Genomic DNA, 8,481 nt, shown 5'->3' on the forward strand with positions numbered 1-8,481 from the left:
GACGGGGTTCAGGGAATGCAAAACCTCATGGTCTCTCTAGAGTATCAACTTCCCTCTTTACTGAATGGAGAGATGGGGAAGGTTTTACTACTGTTAGAGTAGCTCTGAGCCTGCGTTGAAGGAGTCTTTTCTCATTCCTCTTATGTACAATTTGTTGTGGACATTATACAAAAACAAGATGGACTTCCACCCAAAATTTGGTTTAGATTTTAATACTGATGATACCACACATGCATTAAGAGGGGATAGAAAAGCTTATTACTTACATAATGAGCCTCTGGGGAGAGCCTGCCTCTCAAGTTGGGTTAAAAATGGCTTTGAGAAAACAGGGAAGAAACAGGCTTGGGATTTTTACTGTGGTTAGGGCATAGGGATACAGTGAGGAGTCTCACTTCAAGAAGAGGCTTGCATGCTTTTTGAAACTCCCACAGGTGCCAAAGAAGGGAGCACTCAGGCTTTCTTATCAGCTTCCCAAGATGTGGAGCAGAAGAGGAAGAGGGAGGTGTAAGGCCTAAGAGTTGTCAGTAAGCATCAACAAAGGGAGTCAGACTTATTCCATGAATTTACACCCCTGAGTTGTAATCTTTCAGTTGTCTAGCACAGTAGTTCCACTTTAGAAAAACGGCTTTCAACACCCACAAAGTAGTTCTTGTTCCAAAATCAAAGTTTTTCTCTTTTCTCTAAGATTACTTCAGTGGTTTTTGTAACTCCTTAACACCTAGTTATTATGTTCCTGGGGCTACCTAAGACTCCAGCCAAGGTTGCAAAGACAAGAACCAGCCATAGACATGCAGACAGTACCCAAAGAAAGCCCCAGAACTGACTCTGATGCCCTCTTCCTGACTGTGGATAAGAAGGAGCATATCAGTCAGAGAATAAGTGCCAGCCTATTAGTTTGGCAAAAGGTGAGCCATACAAAGAAATTACTGGAGCCTCCATATCACTTTACCATTAAGTGACTAATCTCTGATCTCTTTCCATGACGACATCCAGAGGGCAACTGCTGGACCAGGAAGGAAGACTCTGCCACAATGATGGGAAAAAGGAATATTGAGAGCAGCAAGGGCAGGTAGAGGGGCAAACAAGGCAGCATCCACAAAGTAACCAAGCGAAGCACTGTGGCCAACCCTCCTCCCGGCTGACGTGCACAGTATTCCAATCATAACAAAAATGCTTTGGGCCAAATGTAATAAATCTGCTCTTAAGTAGCAGGTAACTGAGTTTGTTGTTTTTGCTTTTAGGACTTGATATTGGGCAACAGTTTAAAAAAATTCAGATGTTTTTGAAAAGAGGCTTTGATGTGCCCCTTCCCCCTGGACTCTGCACGTACTTCAAGTGCAGGTGGGAGATGGAAGGGCGGAGGGTGGAGGGGAGCAGGGTTCAGCCCAGCCCTGGGCAGCCACTGTGGATGCTGCTCCACTTCACAAGTTACAAGCAAGGCTCTTGACCTAACTCTGACTGCAGATAATGGGTGAAGTCTGAGACAAAGTGGAACAAAGGCAGCTGGATGGCTACTTTTCAGGTGATTTCTCTTAGGACAGGAGGGATTCTTTTCAAAGAAAAAAGGTTGGAAAACTGTTACCATGGAAACTCTCCAAGTTCTGAAGTGATATTATCAGTAAAGCTCTGGAGAGCAGACGGAAGGTGGTGGGTGTAGTACTCATGAATGGATACATTCTACAAGTTGGGCTTTTTCTTTCTCTTTTAATATTAAGTCTGAATGTTAAGAAAAAAAGAAAGTGATGAAAGTAAAAAGGCAAGGAAGAAAGGAAAAGAGGGAGAGAGGAAGAGAAGGAGGGAAAGAAAACAACAGGAAACAAAATAATGTAAGATAGAAGGAGGGAGGGAGGGAGAGAGGGAGGGAAGGAAGGAAGGAAGGAAGGAAGGAAGGAAGGAAGGAAGGAAATTCAAACTAAATTTATTCCAAGAAAATATCCTTGGTAGCAAGAAAGACTTGCCTGTGGAGCTGCCGCTGAGAGAGGGAGGTTAGATGCTGTATGATTTTGATGTTTATGCTTTATTAAGGATGATAGAAGAGTTCATTCAGTGACTGGATTTCTCCCACTTATTATCATATCTGTAACATTGATTGTTATAAGACATACTTACCTTGAAATCATCGAGTTATTATTGGTTTAACACAAAGCTTATACTATGTTGTCTGTAATGACATGCTATTAATAGCATTATGAAATATAATGATTAACATGTGCTTGATATCAATAATGAAGCTAGTCATAGGCTAATTCTACTTCTAAGATGGTGCAACTTAATCTATTCTGATTGGTAAAACAATATTCTTGGGAGCAGAATTTACAAAATGCTTAGAAATAGTTGCATTAATTATTCTATATCATAAACCTGTCAAGTAGGTTATTAACTCAACTCCCTTGCTCTATCCCTTTGTCATACTTGCCTGGTAAAACCCCACTTAAGTTCAACCCAACTCTCTGTCCACTATGCATAGGCTGAATGTGGTTTGAGAAGCACACACACCCAGGCTGATTGGCCACACTTTAGTTTATGACTTTACTGAGCTCCCATCACTGCCAAGAGACCCTTACACAATTCTTGTAACATTCTTCTATCCTCCTAGGTGACAACTCACCTCTCTTTTTTCCTTAAACCGTCAATATCCCCTCCTCATCCTCAGTATCAACATGTGGCTCACTCTCATTTTGCTGAAAAAATAGAATTCATAAGAAGAGTATTTCCTCATTCTCCTACCCCAATCTCCTAACCCATCTTTATGTGTAATGATATCCTCTGGTTCCCTGCCCATGATGATGAATTATATCCATACTGCTGTGTAGGACCAATCCTTCCATATGTAACTGGATCCCATTCCCCAGAACACTCATAGCCATTAGTTCTGCCATCACTCTTGCTCTCTCTATTCCACATTATCAAATATTTTCTTTCTCCTAGATCATCTTCAATAACATAAAAATAGCTGTGCTACCTTCATGATTAAAACAAAAAGACAAACACAAACTTCTCTTGACTCCTCTAACCCCCACCTCACTTTGTGCCTTTGTAGCATAATACCTCAGAAACACTCTCTCGGATCAACTCCATTAATGGTTTTGCCCTCATCATTGCAGAGAAACAGCTTTCACAGTAGTCATCAATGAAATCCACATTGCTGAATCCCACAGTCAGTCTTCAGTCTTCCGGTTACCTGACTAACTAGCAACATATTGCAATATCTCCTTCCTCAAACACTTTCTTTCCTTGGCCTCTGGGACATTAATCCCCCGATTTTTCTTCCACCTCACTTTGTTTCCCTTTCAGGCTACTTTGTTGACTCGTTTTCTTATTTTCAGCCTTCAAACATAGGAACTGACTTATTCCTCTCATGGCTACTCTGATGACTTGTAAATTTCTATCTCTAGCCAACACCTCTCTCCTGAACTTCAGACTTGTGTATCCAACCTTCTATGTAGCATTTCCATTTGGATGTCTAATAGACATCTCCAAATATAGCCCTTACCTTCTCCCCTGTCCACACTAACCCTCCCCTCTCCCAGTATTTTCCATGCAGTAAATGATGCTACCATGCACCCCGTTGCTGAAGTCAAAGTGTTTGCAATCAGTTTTGAATACTGTCATCTCTCATTTTAAATGCAAGTTCTTATCAAATTCTGTTGGTTCTACTTTCAAAATATATCCATAATCCAACCACTCTTCAACTCCTACACTGCTCTCAGGCTCCTTCAAACAACCACCATCATGTCTTGCCTTTATTAATAATCTCTCATCTGGTCTCCATACTTCTACTCTTACAAGGCCATGGTCACTTGACACAGTAGTCAGAGGACTTCTTTTAAAATAAAGCTGGGTCATTTTCATGATGAAAACCTTCTGGTGGTGTCTGATCTTACCAGCAATAGAATCTAAATTGCAGTCATCCCTTATAAGATTCTACATGATCTGGCTCCTGTCTACCTACCACTGATTTCCTCACTGACTGTTCTCCATGCATACTGGTCTCACTGTAATTCTTTGACAAGACCAACCATGCTCACAATTCTAGGCTGTTGGCCAGGGCTCTTTTCCCCTAGATACTTACAGGGTTTATGCTCTCGTTTCATTGAGGGCTTTATTCAAATATTTCTTTCTAACAGAGACTTTATCTGACCACCATATGTAAATTATTCCAATCCATTCTTTATCCTGCCTTAGCTTTTTTCACTATGCTAACTTATATTGTGTCCTATATGTATTTGTTTCTCCCTTTCTCATCTGTCTCTAGACTGTAAGATCCGCAAGAGTCTGCTTCTTTTTTTCATTGCTGTATGTTTTTCACATAGTAGACCTTTCATAAATATTTGTCAAATGGGCTAATTAAGGAATGAATCAGATATTATGTTAGGATCTTCCATTCACTGGGTATCTCAGTTATTGTTGTGATTCTAATCCCATTCTGGGGTTACAAGATTCTCAACCTTATGCTGTGCCAGAAAATGAAGGATCAGGTCATTGGTGGTTAACATACTGATACGTGATGCTGTTGCTGGCATTGCTTCTAACTCCCATCTATCTGCTTCCTGCACCTCACAAATATTCTGCACAGAAGACATGAACCCAAGACTCAACATTTACAAGGACCATCCTTTTTGGATATTGCATTGTAGCTACACTAATCTCTACCAGCATTGCCTGCCTCCTTCCCATTCCTATAGGAAGATCAAACCTTCTTAGGAGAAGCCATACCCAGCTCACCACTCAAAGAATTTCCATCCCACTTCTGTGTGGAATTGTCAAGAAAACCTTCTCACCGAAGCTGGGGAAGTAAGGTTGTCTTTTCTTCTTAGCTGTGGCCATGTCTCACTGATGCCAGAGTTTGGAGGAGAGAGGACCAGTAGAAGAAATCAGAGATATAGGAGAATGTAGCTAGAGCTTTAGTAGAGAGATTCCTTCCTTTCCTATAAGAAATGAATATTTTCAGAAATGTATAATGGAGACACTGAAGTTGTTCTGAAGCTCCCAGGAAAATATAAAAATAATAGTACTGTAAATGAGCTAATTCTAATAAAGGAATTGTTATTTGCCTGAAAAAAAGAATATCTTGTTGGGTTGCTCTCACTACAGTCAAAGCAGGGAATATTTTATATGATATTAATCTCTGAGGCTCCAGAGAGTTTATAGATGACACTGAACATCAAAGCAGTGTTATCGCTTATTTTTTCATGGCCAAGACATGCATCTCCTAAGCTTGATGGCATTTTGCGGTGAAAGTCATCTGAAAATTACTAGTCTGCCTCCCTGGGACAACTCTTTATCAATTGCTCTTAGAATGCATTTCTAAGAGCTGAATCAGTCCAGTTCTTGGCAAAAGTTGGAATGTAACCCTTAACAATTCATTTGTGATAACAATTGGGAATAGAAGAGAGGAGTTGAGTGGCAGTTGTTTGTTTTCAGGACCACAACGTAAACTCTTCGGTGAGTGCCAAAAATAGCTTTAATTTCTCCTCTTTCAGGAGAAAAGACATAGTTAGAACATCAAAGATGTTGGAATTAGGAAGACATTGATCCAATTAATTTTGCAGCCACTTGTTATATCTTCTTGGGTAAGTTTCCTGACCCTTCTGAACATCCATGTTCTCATCTATAATATGGAATTAATAATGTAGTCTACATAATGGTGTTATTATTAGATTCAGGTGAGATCATTAAAGTGCTGATGACAGAGCCTGTCACGTAGCTCATATTCAAAGGCTAGTTATATGCACTATCAGCTATTGCCACAATGATGCTGCATCACAAACCACCTCCAAACTCAGAGGCTTACGATGACTCTCATATATTCTTTTGTTTAAAAGTCTGCAGGTTGATTTTATTATTACACTATGGACTTAAATGAACAGCTCTGCTCCAACCTGTAGGTCAGCTGGACTTGGCTCCAGCTGCTGGTTGGGTTCAGTTTTATTCCATGAGTGTTTACTCCAGGGCCAAGTTTAAGAAACAATAGCTATCTGAGTCATACTCTTCTCATGGTGGGTCACCAGAGAACCAAGAAAGCCAAAAGACACCAGCACATTTGAGGCTTCAGCTTGCGTCATCTCTGCTAATATGTACTGGTCAAAGCAAGTTACATGGCAACCCCAACATCAATAGAGTGGGTTAATTCCACCCACAGCAGGATGGAGAAGGAAGTGCACATTTGCTGAACAATAATGTCAACTACCCCACTATAACAATAATGATGATAATGATTGCCAAGTAGAAAAATAATCATTGATTCTTTCTGCTGATTTTGTTTGACTGCCAATGAATTCTCTGCCAGTGATTGCCTTAGCTATTTTCCCAAGCAATGTTAAGTTTTTCCCAACCATATGTGACTTTGATGTGTGGTTTTAAAGAATGACTTTAAAGACAATGACCTGAGTCGTGCAAATCCTTTCCATCAGCTCGGGAATAGACAAACAGAGAACTAAATGAGTCACCAAATGCAACTCATTCCTTAATGTACACTGACTAACTCATTTATGGTGTTGGCACCTCCTTGGACATCTCTGAGTCTTGGTTTTCCTTATTTGAAAATGAAAAGATGTTCTCTTAAGCTCCTCCTAATTTATTAAGTATTTTTCCATAAATGAGAGAACTTTTTCTTTATACCTGTGAGTATATTTTGTTTTATACTTGTCTTATGCATTTTAAGTAAAACAGACAAGCATTTAATGCAGTCAATTGACATTAATTTGAGGGGAAGCTAAGATTAAATGCCAAATTCAGTTCAGCCACAAAATAGCTCATGGACAATGGAAGTGATCCGCAAAATGCATTTCCTTGGCCCTTGCTGTGATGAATAGATGACTTGAAGAGGACAGTTCAACCTAAAACCAGGAAAAACATCTTAGGTATTCCTTTCTAGAATTATAAAAGTAAAGCACAGAGGGTGGAGGTAGGGGAGATGGATATAAAATATAAAGGAAAAAAGAAGGCATTTGTCAGATGCTATTTGGCAATATAATCTTACTGTCTCTCATTTATTTAAGGCTTTCGGGAAGGAAGAGAAGGCCCGTGAACCATCCATGGATGGCAGTTATCAAGTCTACAGAAACATCAAATGAAAGGTTATCTTACCAAGTTTTATCATCTCTACTCAAAAACTCTACTGGCAAGTAAATCAGAAGAAATGGGCTAAAGCTACAACATGAAAAATATAAGTCAGGCATGCAGGGAAGTTTCCTATCTTAGAGGGTTGGTACGTATTGTTAAATATCTTGAGGTTATTTCACAGCTCTTCCTTCCAAATCTCTCTGTGGGGAGTGGTGAGGGAGGGAGAGAAATGACTGACGTTTATTGTTAAGAAGGAGCTGGAAGTCTCGTGCATGGTATCATATTAACATCACATAAACTCAGCCAGGGACATATTAAGAACCTTATATATTCAGAAAAGAATTCAGGATTGTTTGAGTTGGACACATTATCCCCCAAGGAAATGCTGTTAGAAAATGGTGGAATTGGTCTTAAACCTAGCCTCTGATTTTCCGCATTACCACATTTTGATTTTTAAGATACACACCTAGATTTGGAAAGTTTTATTGGCTATCGGACAAGCAGGGAGACAGACAAAGTTAATGCTCACAAAGTCCTTTTCAGTCCCAGACATCTGTGAGTCTATGATATACAACAAATTATTTCCTCTGCAAATCCAAACCATAGGCTATATTGTACAAATTTTTTCCTTGTTTTCAGCTGTCAGCTACTTGACTGCCCCTCACTGCCACTTTGCAAGTCTTGATTGCCAAGCATTTATTTTCTTTTTCCAGTTTGTCTGGAAGACAGAATGCCTCAGGAAGGGATTGTTGGGTTTTTCATATAAAGCACATGAAATATCTGTAATTATGGATTAAATTTTTGTTCCCAATATATGGCTGAAAGGAGTCCTGTGATAGAAACTTTTAGAAGATAATTGAATGTGTCAGCTGCATCAAGAAATTATGTACTTGCTTCACTTCGACAAACTGTAATAAATAGCCTATTGTCTGGAGAGTTTGCTTGGCATTTTCTTTTGCATTACAAAATTGTGCTAGTCCTTGTCACTGAATTTTTGGTTAACAACTCATAGAAACCCTTTGAACTAGAATTCATCTGTAGATACAAGTTACTGTGCATAGCTACCTGGAAAACAACAGATTTTAGTAATTCAACATTTCATTTCTACCATTACCCCAGACAAAGAATATGTGTATTTTTTTTACCAAATTTACTTGGTTAAAAGCAGGAACTGTCTTATGCGGAGTGGCAATTAGCATTTCTCCATCTGAATAATGAAGTGAGAGAAAAAGCATTTATTCCTTATTCTTTATGTTTCCAATTGTGTCTTCGCATAATTGGCTTGGAACAGAAGTATCTTATTAAAATGTACAATCAATAGCAGAAATAGGATTTCCAAGAAGAAGAACAAAACAAAATATAGTTGATAACTTCCTATTAAACCTCAGCCTTATATCGTATGCCCTCACTAAGAAG

The 8,481-nt window shown here is 39.3% G+C and overlaps 1 long non-coding RNA gene across 1 annotated transcript; it reads left to right on the forward strand.

Annotated features, from left to right (window-relative positions):
• Window positions 1-1,786: 1,786 nt before the first annotated feature.
• LOC108541737 (uncharacterized) lies at window positions 1,787-7,971 on the forward strand. Its single transcript, XR_001889045.1, has 4 exons — window positions 1,787-1,826; window positions 5,484-5,573; window positions 7,002-7,210; window positions 7,891-7,971. It is a non-coding gene; the product is annotated as an uncharacterized LOC108541737 (long non-coding RNA).
• Window positions 7,972-8,481: the final 510 nt, after the last annotated feature.

The sequence above is a fragment of the Rhinopithecus bieti genome, unplaced genomic scaffold (assembly GCF_001698545.2).
Source record: "Rhinopithecus bieti isolate Rb0 unplaced genomic scaffold, ASM169854v2 scaffold_20798, whole genome shotgun sequence".
Lineage (NCBI taxonomy): Eukaryota > Metazoa > Chordata > Mammalia > Primates > Cercopithecidae > Rhinopithecus > Rhinopithecus bieti.